A 19,736-nucleotide genomic window follows, 5' to 3' on the forward strand; every position below is an offset into this window, starting at 1 on the left:
CTCCAGGTCCTCTATTGACTGCAGTTATTGCGGCATCCATTTCCCTCTTATAGGTGTCGCGGAGGGTTGTGTTATGGATGGCTTCAGTGTTCACTCTCACCTGATTGTCAGAGGGGATTCTAGGTGGTATTGTTATTCGAGCTCGGAGCACCATGCCAACGAGATAGTGATCCGAGTCTATATTGGCCCCCCTATATGTTCTGACATTCATCAAGGCTGAGAGGTGGCGGCGTTCGATCAACACGTGGTCAATTTGGTTGAAAGTGGTCACGTCTGGAGAGGCCCACGTATGTTTGTGGACCGCTTTCCGCGCAAACCAGGTACTTCCAAAAACCATTTCGTGTGACCCTGCTAATTGAATAGTCCGCAGTCCGTTATCATTTGTTTTTTCGTGTAAGCTATGGGAGCCAACGTATCGCCTGAATACGGGCTCCTTCCCTACTTGGCTGTTAAAATCCCCAAGTATGATTTTGATATCATATCTGGGACAGGCTTCGAGGGCTCTTTCTACTGCCTCGTAGAAGGTATCCTTCTCCGACTCTGCAGTCTCCTCTGTAGGGGCGTGAACGTTTATGAGGCTTATATTTCTAAACTTGCCCCGCAAGCGCAGAGTGCATAGCCGTTCACTTATACTTTCAAAGCCGATAACAGCAGGTTTCATTTTTTGGCTGACTAAGAAACCTACTCCGAGCACATGGTTTACTGGATGGCCGCTATAATATATGGTGTAGTGGCTCTTCTCCAGGAAACCGGTCCCTGTCCATCGCATCTCTTGCAACGCTGTCACATCAGCCCTATATTGGGACAGGGTATCGGCTAGCTGCTTATCAGCTTCATCTCTGTAGAGGGAGCGCACGTTCCATGAGAAAATGCGCAAATCGTTGTTCCTTTGTCGTTGCCGGGTCCGTCGTTTTAAAATCCATCCTATCCGAGGCTCCTGTTGTGGCTTCGTAACAGGTTGTTTTCCGTGTAGGGTTGTCAGCCCTACCCAACCCCCAACCTGGAGGACCAGTTGGTACAATTTGTCCCGTTTTTAGGCGCGGGAGACTCGCCTTCATCCTTCTCCGTCTGCAGCTTTTCGTCAAGAAAGAGCTCCCAGCGGTCACCACGTGGAGGTGGAGATAGGGTTTGGTAGTAGAGCTGTTGGTGTTGGTTCAGCAGGCATTTCCCAGGTTTTATGCTCCATCGTGGGTACCAATCCACGTTTCGCCCCGGGACCTATACTACCCTTTGACCACCACTGGTTTAGAGGAGAATTACATGTTGGTCCCTATGAGTATAATGCTCACTGACAAACCATGCCATTCTTCCCGCCAAAGTGGTACTCACATATGTCAAATCGACTACTGAGCCCGACCCTGTCTAACGAGAGGCACATTTCCCGTGTTTGCAAGCACCAAGTCTAACTCCGAGAAAGTCTTGAGCAGAATACGGCCCCAGATGTTTGTAGTTCGACTGCCCTAATCCACAGCCCACGTGTCAAAATCATCCGCTATGATCTTGGGACTTTGACCTCTTGCATCCGAGACCAGCATACCTAAGATTCATTCGAATTCTGCTATCATCGCGCTTGGTGCAGTATAGCAACTATATATGTAAATCCCAGCTATTTTTACCCTGACGAATCAAACTTCTGGTAACTCCATCACCTCTTAATTGGCTTGATTTCCTCACGCCTATATTGCCGCCTTGCCAGTTACATCTGTAGCCCAGGCACCACTCTTATTGTTGCGATAAGGCGCGCTGGTTATGGCGCTGGTAGTGATTCCCTTCTCATAGATGATCTGCCTCGCAGTGGTTGAGGTTGATTATCTTCTGTTGAGTATCTTCTGCCCCACATTTTCTGCATCTTTTTAACTTGTCCGAGTCACCGGCATCTAAAGCAATGCTTGAGGGACACCTGCTCGCTGAGCCGACAAAAGACCTAACCTATTTTTACTTCACCGGCCGCTAGAAGCTTGAACGCTGCTTCAGCTGGTAAGCTTATAGTTACCGTTTGCCTGCCTCCATATGCCTTCCTCCCTCCGATCGCAGAATCTTGCAAACGAAGTGGTCCGTACTGCTATTCTGAGGCTTCGCAGATATCCTCCTTGGTCGTGATTCCATTCATCTCTTTACATTGTATCACAATCTCCTGCTTTCTAGCCCGTACTTGTGCCTCTTCCCCTAAGAACTTCTCCACCATGCCGAGGAAATTTTTAGCCGTTTTAGCCGTTGCTTTTTTCCCAGCTCCATCAGCTCCGGATCGGATTTGACCATCCTGAGGATATCAGCACATGTCATATCACCTTTTTTCGAAATGGTAATCAATTGGGGCAGTAAACTTTTTTAAGGGACGCATTTTTCTTTCCGCCAACCTAGGTTCTGTTTTGGGACTTTACCTCCCTTGTGTCAATGGGAGCCGGCACAGTTGTTTCTACAATTTTGGTTCATCTGTCTGTCTGTCACACGTACTTTTCTCAGAAACGGCTATACAGATTGACACAAAATTTAGTGAGAAGGTGGGAACTGTGAACACCTATACATGCAGTGAGTAACATCTTGCTACGTTGAGATCAAGGAGAGGTCCTCATACATGTAAAAGTAGGGTGTAAAATTTTTTCTCACCATATGTAGTCATGTTTGATATAAAATGATAGGTCTTGATCAGTACTTTTGACATTTGTTGGAAAGGCGAGGAGGGCGGGGGGTCGAAAGTGATGATTTCTGTAACGAACCCATCCTCAGAAACTGTATAACCGAAAGGTCAGAAAAAAATCATTAAGCTGCCCCTATACAGTGTCTAGACATCAAAGTACAGGAGGCAATACAGGTCTGTAGGCAGTATGTATAAGAGCGAGTTGCAGGTAGCCTTCCTCGGGTTGTTCTGGGAGCCAATATAAACCTTAGAGGAGCAGGGAGAGTTCTAGCTCGGGAGGTAGAAAAGCAGCTGGAAATGTGCAAAGCCAGTTGTTGAAACACGATGCGTCTGATATTAATTTTGCTTTTGAGAGACTTTTGGGTGACAAGAGACTTTTTTCTTTTGGGGGACTTTGTTATATGTGGGGAGCCTTTCAATGTTTGACCGTTGCTTGAATGGGTGACTCTTCACACAACCTGGAGCGGTACTTTGTCCGTTAAAATTACACCCAAGGAGGTCCACCACTGGCCTACGACATTTGAATTGGTTGTTTTTTTCAACTATGTGGCCGTGGAAACCGAAGTACTTTAAAATTTTTGATTATTGAAGAGTAACAATAATGATTTCTCTCTCCCCATTAGTACCTTTTTGCCTTTAAGGAATACCTCGATAAATGAAAGGGTATTTCCATGTCTTCTGGAGTCCGGGGAAAAGATAGCTGGGACTCATATCCACCTTAGATCTCAATAAGAATCAGGATGAGGATAACATATTTAATCTGGATTTCTCTCCATTCATTGTGGCTCCAGGTCCACGAGAGCTCGGTTCCTCGCACCCTTTCGTGCAGCACACGTAGATTACGAAACCCTCTGAGTGCGAGCTAAGAACAGATACATTGTTTTATATGTGACGTCTGAGAAGCTGAAGTATCCAGTAGGTGCTTTCCCCGAATTAGGCAAACATAAAGGTAGACGAGCGCAGAACACTTCAGTGGAGTTGCGCTTGGGGGTATACAGGTCGCATGGTTGATTTTCACCAGTTTTGGTTTTTTGGATAGTTCTGCCGTTGTGATTAACTCTGATCTGTCAAGCGGGTCTTATATTTTATCTCCGAATCTTCTGAGTTACTATAGGGACCAGGAGGATTAATAATCTTCTTCCCCTTTGCATGTAATTAATTTTTTTTTTTTGAACGAATTTTTTGCATCTCTAACATCGTATTGGGTCAAAGACCTTGCATTGTTTAAATTTGGTCAAAGGATCGATTGGACTCGTCGCCAACGTGTTCTTACTCAAAATTATAGGGCATCCCCATCAGGCGACTGTCGGTAAGTGAGCCAGCAAAGCTAGTCACTTACTGCCGGAGCTCATCTTAGGCGACCGCTCCCCGAGGTAACTGTTACGGGAGATGAAGCAGTTGGACGGGGATAAGGTTTGGGTTGAGCTTCTGAAATGGCTGTGGTTGCACCAACTTCCGGAAAACAACCAGGCCATCTTGAGTTGTGCAGACTCCAGATCTTTAGAGGTGTTAGCAAACACTGCCAACAAAATCCATGAGGTGCATGCGCGTCCCGGGCTCAGTGAAGTGTCGTGGGGAGCCCTTGCCCGAATTGTTGAGATTCAGCAGGCGGTGGAAACCCTTGCGGCTACCATCTCTAAGCTATCGGCAACAGTAGGAATTTTGCGTTCAGGAAGCAGGTTCCGAACTCATTCGCGGTCCACCGCCCGAAATGGGTCGGATCGAGTATTCGTGCGTCGAGGACCTCAACGAGTTCTGCTGCTACCACCGCGTCTGCCGACAAAGCAAAGAAATGCACCAGCCTGTGCGGGTTCGCGGCTTCAAAAATCTGAACTCGTTGGAAGCTCCGGCGGCGGCTACCCAGAATGCAGCTCTCGTCACTTAACAATATATGATCCCTTGAGCAATCGCCATTACCTGACTGACGTAGGCAGATGCGTCTCAGTTCGCCCGTATCGTGGAATTCCAAACTGATTCGCGTCTTGATTCGCGTAGATGCTTCTCGGAGGTTCTTGGAGCCACCATATGAGAGTCCATATGAAGTGTTAAACAGAGGGAGCACTTCTTTAGGCTTGACGTCGATGGCAGGCCCAAGGCCGAGGTTTCGTGGAAGAAAGGTGCAGGGGCGTGAGATTCGATATGCGCCCATAAAGTTGTGGAGCCAGGAGTCGCGTTCTGTCGCTGAAACCAGGTAGTATGAAGGCGCTGCAATGTAGAGTCGCCTACCTGTTAGTAGCAAGGTAACATCTACATAGCCGGCGGAGCAACCGGACAAAGAGCAATCTGTCGTGAGAAGTAAAGAAATAAAAACGATGAATTTCGTTTTTTTCAATTTAAATGTTTTGTAAATCAAACTAATTAAGAAGTAAAATAAAATGTGAACGAAAAAATGATAAACAACAAGGTTTGAAATTGGTAGTGAAGGTAATAGAGCAGTACGAATTAGGGTGAATTGAAGTTAGTTTTGCTAACGTCGTATCAGCGTTAGACCTGGATTTGTGGAATCTAATTTGACAGAAAGTTTAGAAACCTTCATTCCATAAGTTTTATGGATAGGTCCAGAGGGTAGGAGAGCAACTAAAGGTTTGAAATAATAAAACTCGTTCTTCACTAGCCAATAAGTGTTGACTTTTATTTTGCAAAAACCGATATTTCGGGAACCATTTGTTTCCGTCATCAGTGCTAACAAGTCATATGTAGCAAAATAAAAACCAACACTAGCGAATAGGAAAAACGAGTTTCATTATTTTAAATAATTAATCGCTAGAAACACCGCATAATAACACTCAGACAATTAAAGGTTCTGAAGGACTCATCGGTTATGATATAAAGCTTTTTTGGGGAGATTTGAGGTAGTTCTATAAAGCTGGAAGTTTGGGGGCCTATTGCTATTGAGTTTTACTTGGTAGATTCTTCGACCTAATGTTGGGTAAAAATTGAAGCATTTTTAATGCCTGAAGCTCCCTTTTGCCGAGCAGTCCGTGTCCATTAATTCCACAGACATTCCGGTCTAACCTTACTGGCTGTACCGACGGCATTAATTGCAATCTTTCTGCTGAAGTGCAGAGTATATCTTCTACAGATTTGTTGGTTGACTTGATTGCTAATCGTCCGGGCTCATGATTTTTCACCAGTTTGAGAATACAAATACTTTCATATTCCTCTTTAAGATATACTCAGTATAGTTGCCAACTAAACAAGGCTGTCACACCACATCAAGGAGGTATCAGAGAAGAGGTCTTAGTTATAAAGTCACTTGAGAAGAAATATTAATGAAGAATCAGAAAATATAGACAAAATGCATACTATGCCTCATTATTCGAAATTATCCATGGGCGATGTCTTTCTTGAGAGAGAATTGATAGACAACGTGTTGGATATATTTATAGTAGAAGAAAATTTCCCCGCTCGGTGACAGAAACAAAAGATAGTTTTTTTCCAGGTTGAACAATGGGGACACTCATCATCATGTCGCTGAATGTGATTTGCGACCGTGATAGAGAGAGTTACAGAGAACCATTTTCAATAAACCTTTTTCTCATTACTGCCCATCAGAGTGCGAAGTTGGATTTTCCTAAACCCATGGCAATCGACACTATTGACGTGATATCTTGAGGTAAATCATTACAACGCAACATTTACTCCCACCACCATTTCTTTGTACTGAGATTTATAGATCCCAGCTGCAAAGCGCTACTTCTGCTAGAACGAACAGGTACTGATCCCGTAGTTAATTATGCAACCAGAGTTTGTGTTCAGAGTCAGAACCACACGCTAGTCAGGAATCAGCGTCAACTGAACCCGCATTACCAACAATTACGGTGGTCTCTTACCCGGATCTTTTCGAGAATGTTCACTGTCCTGATGGGAAAGAGAACAGGAAATAGTGGAATTGGTAATGAGAGGACGAATAGCACCGTGGATAATTACAAGTAATAACTTTGGCGAGGCGCTTTTGAGCGAGAGGGGTAGGTAGGTAGGTATCAGTGGCCGCTCCGAGGAGCCCAATTGGCGCTTTGGTGCGCCGTTTTGATGCCACAAACTCCTAAGACCGTGACTGTTGTTATAGGAACAGGGAAGCAGAGTCCAGCTGGCTCGGATCTTCAGAGCCAGCTCGTAGCATTCACGAAGGAAAGCAGCTCTCCGACCCTGCAGCTAGAAATTTCACTGAGGTCCCCAAAGAATGGTTCACCCAGTGTCCGCAGCCTGACTCGAGCCAGAGCTGGGCAATCGCAGAGAAAGTGCATGAGGGTTTCCCTTCCTTCTCCGCAGCTTCGGCAATGCGAGTTGTAGGGTAAGCCGAGCCTAGCGGCATGGTCCCCTATGGGCCAGTGCCCCGTGCAGACTGCCGTAATCTTGAATACATTTGCACGCGTCTGGCACAGGAGCTCTCGTGAGCCTTGCTTGGCCAATCCATCAGCCCGCTCATTCTCCTCTATGTTCCTATGCCCGGGAACCCAGGGGAGAGTGATCTTGAGCGTGCCGCCCAGATGGTTGAGCGTGTCTCTCCACTGCCCCACCAACCGGGAAGATGTCGTCGTTGAGTACAAGGCCTTGGTGGCCGCTTGGCTGTCGGTCAGAATGGCTATGTTACGCTTGGGACTCGAAACACGCTCCAGCCATCGACAGACTTCCAATGTTGCCAGTACTTCCACCTGGAATACACTGGCGAAACCTGGGAGACCATACGACTTGAATACACTGTGTGCATTCGAGAAAACCCCCGCGCCGACTCCACAGGCCATCTTTGATCCGTGCGCTGCATGTTGCAACATATTTAATGTGGAAGTTAAGAGGGAGGAGATGCAGGAGTACATTGAGAGCATCTACCGAGCAGGACTGCAGAGCCCCAGTAGCACCCGCACACGCAGTTCTTTGAATCGTTCGTTCTATTGTATTTTTTCTTCAACGCCTGCCACCATACAATAGAGCCGTACGATAGGATCCGACGCACTACAGCGGTGTACATCCAGAGAACCATCCTCGGCCGGAGACCCCATTTTTTGGCAAAGATTCTCTTACAGGCATAGAAGGCTATACAGGCCTTCTTAGCCTTCAGTTCTATGGTCAACCTCCAATTTAGCTTAGGATCCAGGATTACACCCAGATACTTTACATTAGAGGAAAGAACCAATCTTTGTTCATTCAGCCGTGGTGGATGGAATTCAGGTATCCTTGTCTTGGTGGTGAATAGCATCAGTTCCGTTTTGGTTGGGTTTATGCTGAGTCCGCATCTTGCGGCCCACAGGCATACCTTTCGCAACGCTCCTTCCATGATGTCGCTCATAATGGACAGAAACATCCCTGATACTAATATCACCAAGTCGTCGGCATACGCCACCACCTTCACACCGCTACTGTCCAATGTACGTAAAATTTTGTCCATTACTATTAACCAGAGCACCGGTGAGATAGCACCACCCTGGGGCGTGCCTCTGTTCACAGCTCTGGTCAAGTGGTTGCCTCCCAGATCGGACTGGATTATCCTGGTACTCAGCATGGATATAATCCAATGCGTGAGATACCCCTCCAATCCAATACCAGTCAAGGCTTCCTTGATGGCGTTGGTACTGACGTTGTTAAAAGCTCCTTCTATATCCAAGAAGGCAGCAAGGGTATACTGCTTGTACTGCAGCGACCGCTCAACCGTGCCAATTAACTCGTGAAGGGCGGTTTCTGTGGTTTTTCCTTTGAGGTAGGCATGCTGGGACTTAGAGAAAGGAGTTCTCTCCATAATCGTCCTTAAGTGAATGTCCAAGACGCGTTCTAGGGTCTTCAGCACGAAAGAGGTCAGGCTGATTGGCCGAAAGTCCTTCGCGGACTCATGACCTCGCCTGCCCGCTTTCGGTATGAAAACCATCCGTGCGCGCTTCCAGGACTGCGGTACGTATCCTAAAGTGATGCAGCTCCGGTAAATCTCAACAAGCCACGGCGCAACCCTTTCCTGCTGCTTCGGTAGCATGGCTGGCATTAGGCCATCTGGGCTTAGAGATTTGTATGCGGAGAAGCTGTTTATAGTCCAGCCGATCCTATCCCCGGTAATTACCGATTTGATAGTCTCGCACAGCTGGGGTTGCCGCAAACACTCCAAGCGAGATTCTGACTCACAGTCCTCCTCGCTGGAGGAAAAGTGCGTTTGCACCAGCAGCTCCAAGGTTTCACTAGAAGATTCCGTCCAGGAGCCTTCCGACTTTTTAAGGAAGGATGGACTCTTATCTTCCTTGGACAGAATTTTATTGAGCCTCGCGGATTCACTAGTGTTTTCAATGTTCTGACAATAGTCTAGCCAAGACCGCCTCTTGGCGGTCCTGATGGCCGACTTGTACTTCTTTAGGTAGTCTTGTATGGCTGCCAGTATTTTTGCCTGTAGCAGATGTTGAAGATTTCTCTGGTCAGCTTCCTGAGACCAGAGAGATCTTCGTTCCACCACGGTGGCAGGATCTATTTGCTGTACTTAGCAGGGCACGAGACTTTGAAGGCGGTATCAAAAGTCTTCTCCAGAGCCCCCACCTTTGACTCCAGTTCGTCTGTCGGGCCAATCCTACCAATTTGCGCACCGGAGAGTTTGTTCTTAATTACCTGACCAAACTTTCTCCAGTCGATCCTCCTGGGGTCTCTAAAGGGCTTGGAGACCTCTGCGGCGAGGTCTAGACTGAAGAGTATCCAACTGTGGTCAGAGAAGGATCTCTGGTCAGACACTCTCCAGTCCTCCACGCTAAGAATCCCGTTGTCGGTTATTACGGTGATATCAAGGACCTCCTTCCAACCTTCACAGTTCTCCGAGCAGGGGAAATGAAAGGTTGGTGTACTGCCCCTGTTACACACCGATAGATTTGAAGTAATAATAAAATCAAAGAATGACTCACCTCTTTCGTTGATTTCGGAGCTGCCCCAAAGCGTATGCCTTGCATTTGCGTCGCAGCCTATCAGCAGGTTGGCTTTCTTTGCTGTTATGGTGTTCGTCAGATGTTGTAGTTCTTCTGGCGGAGCTGATCGGTCGTGAGCCATGCACGCCGAGGAAATATACACGTTCTGCGCCCCCACCTGCTCCAGCTTGACCACAACTAGGTCACTGGAACACAGGTCCGGGCACAGGAAAGCGTGCAGACTCTTCCTCGCAAGAATGCATGCTCTAGATTTAGCCTGATCAGCGTCTCCTGTGCTGTGGAATAAATTAAAATATTTGCTTTGGAACCCGTTGATGGTTCGGTCGCTTCCGACCCAAGGCTCCTGTATTAATGCGATGTCAATGTCTTCCTCTAAGAAGAAGACGAGCAGATTAGCTGAGGGGCACTTCGAGTGCTACAGATTTATCTGCGTTACCCTCAGCATGATCTGCTTGCGTGGGGGGTTTGTCAGCCCCCGTCGGACCGTCGATCGTCATCTCCTCCAACAGCTCGTTGGCGGCGTCGATTGGGTCAAGGTCGTCGTCCGGTTTTGCAGAGCGGAACACTTTTACTTTGGCATTCCTGACTCCGAACCACACTTTATAATCAGCCTTTTTCAGTGCCTCCAGGCACTCCTCGTTTATGCGGAGTAGTACGGGCTGACTGTTTATCTGAGGTTCCTCCTCCTTTATAACAACCCAGTCGTCCATGGGAATCCCGGGGTTGTGAAGGCGCAGGAAATGGACGAGCTTGTCCTTCTCCATGCGGATCTTCGGCAACCAGATGCGAGCGACCGGTCTCCTGGGAATCTCGTCGTAAGGGATAATCTTGACCTTAACGCCCTCCCAAGCGTCGCTGATCTTAGCGACGCACGAGCCGAGAAAGTCCTTAGAGAACTGGTCCATGCAAGCTATTACGTGGAACCCAAGGACCACCTGAGATGAATCAAAGTGGGGAGTGAGTCCCGGGTGTTTGCCTCCGGTTTCCACGAGATATTCATAGACCATGCCCGATAGCCTAGCTTCAACACTGGTCCATACCTCCAGCGTTAGTTTGCCGCTAGCAGAATTGCCACCCGCCAGCGCCACACGTAAGTGACTCCTGGCCACGTCGCTGAAGGGCTTCGCAGTACGTGGCTCGCCGGCTGACGGTTGCTGTACAATTTCCTCCGTATGTTGCTTGGCGTCTGCGCTCTTGCCCACTCTGCTCCGCTCCTTATCTTGTTCGACCTCGTCTTGAGATCGATTGCGTTTTAGAGCGATGGGCTTCGCCTTCTGCTCGTCAGCCCGGCGTTTGCTGTTGTATTCATCAACAATCGCCTGGTATTTAGCGAGGTCTTTTTCATCCCGCTCGTCGACAGTACCGGCCTCTTTATTCTTGGCAATCTTGCCGAGAATATGCATGGCCTTCTGGTACTGGCTCTTGAGCAGGACACCCGTGGACCTTCGCTTCTTAGCCGGTTTCCGGCGACCGACATTCTTGTTGGTTTTCGCTTTCGAGGGATTCCCCGATTCTGAGGGCTTCGGGTCAGGAGTACTATGTCTGGTACTCGCTACACCCAGCCTGACGGCAGTGGGTTCCAGGCTGGAAGCCACTAGTCCGTCTGACGCCTCGCTCCGGGAGGTCCCTGCGGTTGGTTTCAGCACAACGGTGTTATGGCTGGCACCGAGTGTACTGCTCTCGCCGGCTACTGTCTCCTGGCTGGAGGCCAGCAGCTCGTCCTCCGATGATGCGCCTGGCATCATCGCCTCCTCTTCTATCGTCGTTTTAGTTTTTTAGTTAATTGAGTCCATGTCTTAGTCCCACGAGTAGTCCGGGAAGAATGTCCACCCTGGCTGGCCCGGCCACCAGGGTAAGGGTCTTATTTGAAACTAAAGGTGCCCAAGGTATTCAGAGTTCGCATACTAAAGACCAAGCTCCCCATTGACCACGCAGCCCTCGCCGTATGCTGTTCCACCTTGGCTTGGGGTCCTACCAGCACCTTCTCCGGTGCAGGGAGGATGATCCCCGGGCTGTTGCTTCAGTCCATCGCCCCGCCAGATCTACTTGCCCCTAACACATGACCAGCAGACAAGCAGATCCTCCTCAGTTGGATGGGCCTACTCCCAGCCCGGCCCTACACACTCTTGGCCCGCCCGAAAACGGTTTCCAGCGGCCACCACGCGGAGGTCGTGTGAGGACTTGCCTAATTATGCAACTTTAACCTGAAGCATAATCAGACCAGGCCGCCCAGCGAGAGGAATAGACAGTTATTTATTGTGGAAAAAAGGTAGATGGACTAACCAGATGTAACCGACTCTCGATAGAAGCAAAATAAAGATCGGATGCAGCATCTGCAAGATAGGGAGAATGACATTTCTAGCCCGGTGTTTAAAGTGCTGGGCCTATTGACACTTTTCAGGGTATGCATAGGGCAGAGCAGGAGCACTTTAGATTACGAGAGTGGTGGGCCTGGACATAAAACTTAAACTCACCATCGTGGTGTTTCAAAATATTTTGCAATACTGTCATCTAGATTCCAGATACCATAAATTCAAGGGTATGAGAACATGTTCGGGGAGTAGGCCATGGATCTACCATATTCCCAGGAAATGGAAATTTTAAGGATGACCACCAGGACATGACTCGCCGTCTTAAATATTGGTAGCATTCTGACATTCCGATATCCTGGTTGCGAAAGTACTATCGCCGGCGTGGCCTTTACTGCCGAGTCCTTAAGTCCTTAGTCCTAATAGTCGAACCATGTAGGCTACTACTCCTTAAAAACGGTAAGTGGCTCCCATCAATGTCCTCATGCCCTGCGAATATCTCCTAGGTGCAGCGCGTGAAATGGTAAGTTTTCGAAAGCCATCTTGGAAGGAGTAAATGGGCACAAGAGCCGTCACTGAGTTATTAGCGGACTCAACAAAGAGCCCTATCACCACAGTACATAAAAAACTTAACCCGAAAAATGACCCCTCATTGCGAGTAATACTATATCACCTTTCAGCATTACAAACCTTTTTCAATTTGCTACTTCATTCCGCATACACGCAATTGAAAAATTCTCATTAAAATGGTAATTTCATTACAATGCGATTATGTACTTTTTAATTTGAACAATGTTGTAATCATATATATTTCATCACCTCCAAACGCGAGGCATGCAACCGTCCTGGCGTGGTGTTACAAATTGGGTTAGTTCAGGCGCTTTATTTGCTATTAATTGTATCCTTTGTGGGCTGAGTGATCCGCGGCAACCATCCAGATATTGATGGAAACCTGTGTACAATACGTTTTCGAAGCTGTTACCAGTTTCTAGTAATTATCAGTTAATTATATTGTGAAAGCTCATGGAGTAGGAGTTCAGTTGAAAATTCAATTTGCGGTAGTGAGACTATTGCTGGAATTTAAAAAATAATTATTTTAAATAACGCGTGGTTTGTAAAGTAACAAAGGATACTGAAGAGAATACTAACCAAGAAGTCAGACACATCAGCTAAGGACAAACAACAACCTGGCGGAATCAAGGCACCAACAAGAGACTCGAAGTATCTTTAACAGCATTCGACAGAGCAAAACCATGCAGCTATATAATATTAGGCACCACTATGGTCAACTTAGAAGCCAATGGAAGAACTTTGAGGTATAGGTCACAGGCTCTTAAATGAAGGTCATCACCGAACAAATAGGGAGAAAATTACACTTGCCGGCCGGCAAACACAAGAATTGTAAGCGTGCCAGCGTATATCCTCAAGTGGAAGAATCATTGGGAAGAATAGATGCGTAGGTGCTGCCAAAGATAATTACACATCAGCCGAGCCAAAAAATGGAAGTATCCAGTTGGAATATTCGGGAAGATATTGTTCTGGTTGACCCACAATTTAACAAACCAGGCCGGGTCGATAATCTTTTAGGTGCGGAATTTTACCATCAACTAGTAAGGCCAGGGCTAGAGGACACATTACCGATGCTACGAAGAACAATTTTTGGTTGGATGACAATTGGAAAAGTGGACAAGCAACCATCCACAAAGCAGTTAGTTTAATTATTATACCTCGTTTCGCATCAACTTTCCATCTTTACATGGGAGCCTACGTAATGGATTCCCTGTCAACTCTCCTGCCAAACGAGGATTCCATGATTGACAAGCCAAAGTGGACATAAGCTGCGACTAGCTGATCGTGCATTTAATGTGAAAGTCGACTTTGATTTAATACTAGGTCCTCAGGCTATTGAAGAAATAATTGAACGACGCATCAAAAAAGGGAACCCTTTATTAGCGCAGAAAAGGAAGCTCGGCTGTATACTGTCAGGCAAGGTGAACCAAGTGGGAACAGTTTTATCGAATATATCAACAGTCGATTTCAACCGCGCTCTTCAACGATTCTTTGATTCAGATTGTGCTACGGAGAACACATCAGAACACAGAATGAGTGCTGGACGCTTTACCAAAGTTCAATAAGCTGTCAGGCGAACGGAAGATACACAGTAAATCCACCCTTTACGGACGACAATAGCGTAGTTCCACTAGGAAGCTGGAGAAACAGGGCGTTTGCGTGCTTCAGGCAACTGGAGAGACGCCTAGGCAAGGATCTGCTGTTACGCATGGAATATCAGAAGGCCATGAATAAATATGTCAAGTTAGGACTTATGGAACAAGTGACACTTTTCACTGAGGAGGATAAGGCCGTTTATTACCTTCTACATCATCCAGTGGTCAAGCTGGAGAGCTCCGCAACGAAAGCACGCCCAGTTTATAATACTTCGACCAAGACTACGACCGGAGACCAGAGAGTTAGCGATTTCAACAGATTTAGAAAAGATGTCCCGTATCGTGAAGGTGCAACCCTATCATAGAAATTTTCAGCGGGTTTTGTATAGACCAACTAGAGATATGCCGGTTCAAGAATACATGCTCATGACAGTATCGTTTAGGTAAACTCCAGCCTCATATTTGTCAGCCAGAAACTTTACACCAGTTGGTAGATAATGAAAAGGCAAAGTATCTTATGGTAGCTAGACATCTAAAGAAAGACATTTGCATTGATAACATGTTGATCGGAGTGAAACCAGAAAAGGAGCAAAAATCCTAATCAATCAAATGAAGGAACTATTGCGGTCAGGCGGCTTTAATCTACGAAAGTGGGCTTGCAACGATCCAAGATTGTTGGAGGGGATTCCCAAGGACGCTAGGGAATTCGGATTACTCGAGATTATGCAAGAGTCCGCAATTACCACCCTGGCACTGATGTAGAATCCAACAAAAGACGACTTCGCTTGAAAATAGTAAAAGACACTAACGAAACGCCAACTGTTATCAAATACGGTTGTGTGTAGCAAGGCTATTCAGCTGGGCCGTCGTAGAATAGTGTCGTTGCTTTGCAGTAAAACTCAGGTAAAGCCATTAAAAACGAAATTGACCTTACCGAAACTGGAACTCAGCAGTACATTGTTATTATCAGAACTGGTAGCCTCGTTGTTAATCTCAACATTGCAGCTGGAAGAAGCATCCGTATATTGCTGGAGTGGCTCAACGATTCTGCTTTCTTTGCCGAAGAAAAAATTACGAACCGCGCAAGCAAATAAAGCGAAACTGACTGTCCTGACCTGTACCAATTCTGATGGGTCAGAAAAGTTAGGTTTACTAGTGATTGGTAAGGGGAAAGTCCACGTTGTTTCAAAAGCTTAAGATCCATTTCGACCTTGGATGACTGCCATTGGTTTCATCGATTGGTTAAAAACTGTAGATGATCACTTCCAGATGCAACTTCAATAATTAGTTTTGTTTGTTTGAAAATTACATGTCAAACGTCTTTTTTTTAACTTCAATTATTATCTTTCTTATCTGACGTTTCTTGTCACCTACTCTGTTCTTCACTCTTGTAGCGAGGCCTGAACTGAGTGGAGCGCCGGTGACGTCATCTGTCCGCTGGTATTCGCGACATTCGAAATAAATTTCGAAATAAATTTGCCGCGCCACATCACTCCGCCCCCAGAGGAAACCGAGGGGTTTCAGCGACCGAATCTGGAACTGTGTTCCCCATCAGTCCTTGAACGAACACGCCATTGTTTAGGGTTGCATACGGGCTTCAGCCTGGACAGGGAGACCGCCTTTTTGTGTCCACCGATCTCGAGTTGGAAGAAATGTTCTCCCCGCTCGAGAACGCGGTACGGGCCTTCGTAAGGAGGTTGCAGCGGCTTCCGGACGGCATCCGTCCTGACCAGGACGTGCGTACACGTGTCCAGTTCCTTGGGCGCACAGACAGGTGCGGACGAGTGTTGGGTGGGACGAGTGGCCTTGATGCGTCGGAGATTGTCTCTCAACAGACGCACCAACCCCGATTCTGTGAGACCCGCTCTCTTGTCGAAGACCGGACCACTTGAAAGTCTCGGGTTCTCCCCGTATACCAGCTCCGCGAGGCTGGCAGCAATTTCCTCTCGGCGGGTTGTACGTAGGCCGAGTAGGACGAGAGGCAAGACTTGGATCCAGGACGGATCTTCGCGTGCCATAATGGCGACTTTCAGCGTCCGGTGCCAACGTTCTAGCATCCCATTGGATTGCGGGTGGTATGCAGTAATCCGCTGGCGTTTAAACCCTAGGAGTTTACCTAACTCCGAGAAAAGGGTGGACTCAAATTACATTCCCTGGTCAGTGATGACCACTGCAGGGACGCCAAAGCGAGGTATCCACTCTCGACAGAGTGCTTCGGCACATGATTGCGCCGTAATGTCTTTCAGAGGTATTGCCTCAGATCACCGCGACCACCGCGCCTGTCGATGATTGTGAGGCAATACCTAAAACCGTGCGAGTCTCGCAAAGGCCCTACTATGTCGAGGTGCATTGTGTGGAACCGCTCGGTAGTGCGGGGGAATGAGCCCACTTCTTTCCTTACATGCCTGGAGACTTTACACTTCTGGCATGCGATGCACTCTCTGGCCCAGGAATTGACGTCCTTATTCATAGAGGGCCAGAAGTATTTCTCGGTGACTAGCCGTGAACTGCGTGGAACACTTCCTTGCGAAAGGTGGCCGGAATGTATGGCCGAGGTCCCTTTTCCGAGTCTTCGCAGCAGAGCGAGGGGTTTGAGTCGAAGATGGGCAACTCCCGAAATTTGTATTTGGGGTTGGATTTGAGGCTCTGAAGTGCTGCGTCATCCTTCTGCGCCTTGGCAATAGCCGAGAAATCGAGTGAGGCGGGGTGTTAACCTCGGAGACACGAGACAAAACGTCAGCAACTATGTTGTCCTTGCCGGACACGTGCTGGATGTCTGACGTAAACTGGCTTATAAAGCTCAGGTGTCGAAGCTGACGAGGGGACGCTTTGTCGGGCTTTTGTTTCAAAGCATACGTGAGAGGCTTATGGGTCCGTGAACACTGCGCACGACCTGCCTTCTAGGGAGAAACGGAAGTATTTGATGCTCAAGTACGCGGCGAGCAGTTTGCGATCGTAGGTACTGTAGTTCCGTTGAGCGGAATTCAACTGCTTCGAGAAGAAGCTCAACGGCTGCCAAACTTGATCCACCTTTTGGTGAAGGGCAGCACCTACTCCGATGTCAGAGGCATCAACAAAAACGGCTAGGGGTGCATCTTGCAGTGGGAGTGCCAAGAATGTAGCGTCGGCCAGTTGTTGACGGGATTTGTCAAACGCGCGGAAAGCCTCTACAGACCGCACGATCTCTCGTGTGTCCTTAGTTTTGGGGCCAGACAAGTACGCGTTCAAAATGGATTGGTGATGGGCGGCCTTGGGCAGGAAACGACGGTAGAAGTTTAGCATGCCCAAGAACCTCCTCAACTCCTTCACTGTCTTTGGACGCGGTAAGGTTGTTATCGCTTGCACCTTGTCTGGGTCGGGCTGTATTCCTTCAGGGGAAATGAAGTGGCCGAGGAATCTCACCTGCTTTTGAAGAAATTTGCATTCCTCAACGTTTAGAACTAAACCGGCCTCAAGGAGACGTTGAAAAATGCACTCGAGATGGGCTAAGTGCTCAGACTCAGTGGAAGAAGCGACCAAAACATCATCCAAATATACGAAACAGAAATCGAGGTTTCGCGGGACTGAATGAATGAACCTTTGAAAGGTTTGCGCCGCATTGCACAATCCGAAAGTCATTCGGGTGAACTCGAAGAGTCCAAAGGGTGTACATATTGCCGTCTTTGGAATGTCTTCAGGAGCTACTGGGATTTGATGATAAGCCTTGGTTAAGTCCAAGGTCGAAAAGATGCGGCAATTCGCGAGGAGATGTGCAAAGTCGTGGATGAGTGGAATTGGATATCGGTCAGGAACAGTCTGTGCATTTAGCTTTCTGTAATCCCCACATGGGCGCCATTCGCCGTTTGGTTTAGGGATCATATACAGTGGGGAAGACCAACAGCTGTTTGAGGGCCTGCAGATACCCTGTTGAATGAGTTGTTCAAACTCTTTCCGTGCAATAGCCAGTTTCTGGAATGATAGAGGACGCACCTTCGAGAAGATCGGGGAACCAGTAGTGATAATGTGGTGCTGCACATTGTGCTTCACTGGTTTGGAGAGACTACACTCGGTAGTAATCTGGCTGAACTTTTGGAGAAGTGCCCGAACACGACAGTCGGTAATGTCTTCTAAAAGAACGGAAAGATTATTGCCTGGGTGAGATACCATTTGTCCCGACGAATTAAGGTTTGTCGTGGAATCTATAAGAGACTTGTTTTGCAAGTCTACCAGCAATCCATAGTGACACAGGAAGTCTGCGCCTAGTATGGGGAAGCTGACATCCGCCAGGATGAAACGCCACGAAAACGTCCTACGCAAGCCAAGACTCATGTCCACTTGCCTATACCCGTATGTGTTTATGCGGGAGGAATTTGCTGCCGCCAGTTTGAGCGGTTGTGGAAATAGTTGATGTTGCCTAGGTACGGGAAGAACCGAAACCTCCGCACCAGTATCGATGAGGTAGCCGCGCCTGCTGAGATGGTCGTAAATTGTTAGGCGACATGGCGCTGCGTTCTAGGTAGCCATCGCCAGGACCCCCCGCGGACCTAGTTTTTTGCGCCAGGCGTGAATTTACAAGGGATTGTACACTTGGTGGCTTTATCGCCTAATCTGTAATAGCAAACGACCTTTGACTGTGCATGGTCCGATTCCAAATATTACAAGGGCATGGTAAGCAATTAAGCCTGGAACCATTCAACGTAAACGGGGTTGACGCTGTGTCGGGAGAAGAAGAAGAACCTGTGATACGGCAGGGCTTTCCTGGATATCCTTCCATTGATGACAATATGGCACCCGAAATTCAATCTATTGAAGATCTTATTGAGAATATGAGACCACACAAAAATAGACCCTGATGATAATGATGAAGACAATTTTGTCAAACGCCAAGGCATTATTTGTTTTTATATAGCTTCTTTGAATCAAAGGGAAGACGCGAAGTGAAGTTAAAGTTCATTGCACCGTGGGCTGCAACAGTTTTACTCTCTCAAGTAGTTGGGCTTAAACCTGAGTTAAACAATAGTAACTTCCAATATGGTTCCCCCGATCTGCCTCCTGCTGAGTCTGGTGCCGTTCCAATAAGTATTTTTCCAGGAAAATATCCTGAAGACATAACTGTCAAGCTTGTAAATAACTTAACTTTTGCTATTTATATAAACTCATTCATTCTTTCATTGTCGTATTTTATTCTTGAAATTAGTCAATTTCTACATAATTCTGCCTCGCAGCAGGGAAAGCATCCCACTCACCTAATTTATCAAATATCCAATTAAGGTCCTTCAATAGCAACTCATCGATTCATCCCCAAGAAGTAATCTTCTTACCGTCACGTAAAATTGTTTATTCATGTCCAGCCCGGCGGCACTGAATGTTGCCAAACACCCAAGGAAAGGTTGCGTGGTTTCTAACTTGCCGACGTCCTGCAGACAGACGTCCCGGTCCCTTTTTTAGTGAGGCGAATGGCATTGTTGACAGAGCGGCTTGTTTATAATTTTTTCCTCTTCTAAACAAATTTATCAGCATTTCCTTCGTAATCATTTTTCCTACCAAATGTAGAGACAGCCTCCAGTTGTAATTTACTCGTACCTTAACAAAATAATCTTTTAAGGACATGCTGAAAATTGTCAACTCCTAGTTTCAGATGCCAAGTGTGCAGGAGCAAAAGTTGGGCACCTTCGAGACCATAGTGCCAGCGTGTTGACACAATAATTTTATTATAATACATTTGCGAAATGTAAATTGGAAAATTGCCTTAAAAATC

The 19,736-nt window shown here is 47.2% G+C and overlaps 1 protein-coding gene across 2 annotated transcripts in view; it reads left to right on the plus strand.

The window, feature by feature from the left end:
- LOC119651045 overlaps window positions 1-19,736 on the plus strand; it is a 185,594-nt gene that overhangs the window by 101,256 nt on the left and 64,602 nt on the right. The window lies entirely within an intron of this gene.

This window comes from Hermetia illucens, chromosome 3 (assembly GCF_905115235.1).
Source record: "Hermetia illucens chromosome 3, iHerIll2.2.curated.20191125, whole genome shotgun sequence".
Classification (NCBI taxonomy): domain Eukaryota; kingdom Metazoa; phylum Arthropoda; class Insecta; order Diptera; family Stratiomyidae; genus Hermetia; species Hermetia illucens.